The sequence below is a fragment of the Magallana gigas genome, chromosome 3, assembly GCF_963853765.1.
Source record: "Magallana gigas chromosome 3, xbMagGiga1.1, whole genome shotgun sequence".
Taxonomy (NCBI): domain Eukaryota; kingdom Metazoa; phylum Mollusca; class Bivalvia; order Ostreida; family Ostreidae; genus Magallana; species Magallana gigas.
This window is the reverse complement of record NC_088855.1, coordinates 8,745,001-8,746,907: the sequence shown is the minus strand read 5'-3', so window position 1 is coordinate 8,746,907 and position 1,907 is coordinate 8,745,001.

The window sequence follows — 1,907 nt, the reverse complement described above, 5'->3', positions numbered from 1 at the left end:
CTATAATTTAACATGGCTACGTTGTATGTATGCATACTTATCTTACTTCTAGATATTCAATGTAATGCATGCATGTAGATATACATTGTCTATACATACGTTTATAATATATTGCTGTGTGTAACAATGCATCATGTATAGGTTAATCAAGATATTGCTATGCACCTATATATTCTCTTAATTGGCCTCTATTGCTATTTTATAATGATGTACCCCTTTTCATTGTTATAATATTGACTATTTTTTTTTATTTTACATTTTGCAATGATTGTCATTTTGTAAATGTTTGCTTCAATATGCATCAATCCAGTAAGTTAAAAAATCTATAATATGTTATATACATCATTGACTTGTAGCAACATTGTATATGTGTGGTCATTTACTACATGTATCTCTCTGTATTTTGAAGTTTCATTGTCTAATTGTCTCTCTATAAATGTAATGCTATGTAGCTAAATGGTCAATTTCAGGCAATATTTGTTTTTCTTATCTTTTGTTAAATGTTTTAAAAACTGAATATAGTTAAAAACAGGCACGTAGCATCGGGGCAGCCCAGACTGCCCCCCCCCCCCACCACTTTTTCTCAGAGAAACTAATTTTCTTAAATTTTCATATAAAGAATTTAATTATCATGGAATTGCCCCCCCCCCCTCACTTTTTTGGGGAGTATGTAAAAAATTGGATTGAAAAAAAGGAAATGAAGAGTGAAATTGAAGTTATAGATATCCCAAAATAACTGCAGAAATTTGAATTAATTTGCTCGAATTCAAACCCAATCTGTAAAATGGTTATTTTTACAATTTTTAGATGTTTGTTAAATGATCGGCATCTGGTTCTTCCTAAAGGACCATAATAAGATATCCATAGGTGCTCCCCAGTCATGTTAATCTATTTTTTAAAATGATCATTGATTGATTGATGTGGCCCATTTTTAAACAGATTGAGGTCATGATACATGTATATACATGGAAAGCCCAATGATTTTGCTACAAAAACCTCTATGTTGGCCCTGTCATATTGTAAATTTAAATTTATTGGTTCAATGGGTGTAAATACAAAATTTACAATATAACAGTCCACGCAGGAAAAACTGGTTTAATTTTGGGGTCGGGGGGGGGGGGGGGGGGGGGGGGGAGCAGGCCGTCGGCCTATCTAATGATCGCATTTAAAATTATTTGCACTCCCCGAGACAAAAATGTATAGAATATTATATAATACTGATAGTATTAATTGGTTTTACTATAGTTAAAGGTTATAATGTACGCATATGACTTCTATATATAGTGAAATGATTATCACAGTCCAAATGGTATTTGACTTCTGATAACATGTTGCTATAAACAATTAGATAACACTACATTCAACAGTTGATTAATAATATTAACTTTGATAATAGATACGAGATTGCACCACAAAGTGATTATAATTTCAATATTTACACAAATAAAAAAAACAGAGTAGGAAAGACATACAATTAATGCCCCCAGTTGTGAAATAAGATAAACTCGTAGGATTTTATTGATAATGAATTATAAAAGTGCATTGTTTTGTTAGTTGTATAATTAATTGTTATGAATAAAATCATACATGTTTTGTGAATACATCTAGTTTTGTTAATATAGTCTTTTTAAACAAACTAATATCTTGAAATTGGTGTAATTCTACCCCCCCCCCCTCAAAAAGAAAAAAAAGAATACCCGGTATTCAAAGTGTACTTGTTGCAAGATCAATCCTTCCCATTAGCGCATTGGAGTGTCAATAAAAACTGAATTGAACATATTTTATCATGTTTACTGTATACATGTAATGTTTAAAAAAAAACATGCTTGAAACTGACAAGGTCATCATCATACTAATTCATCGTCACTTTGTTTATTTCTCTATTCAGTTAATTTGTTCAATTTGCA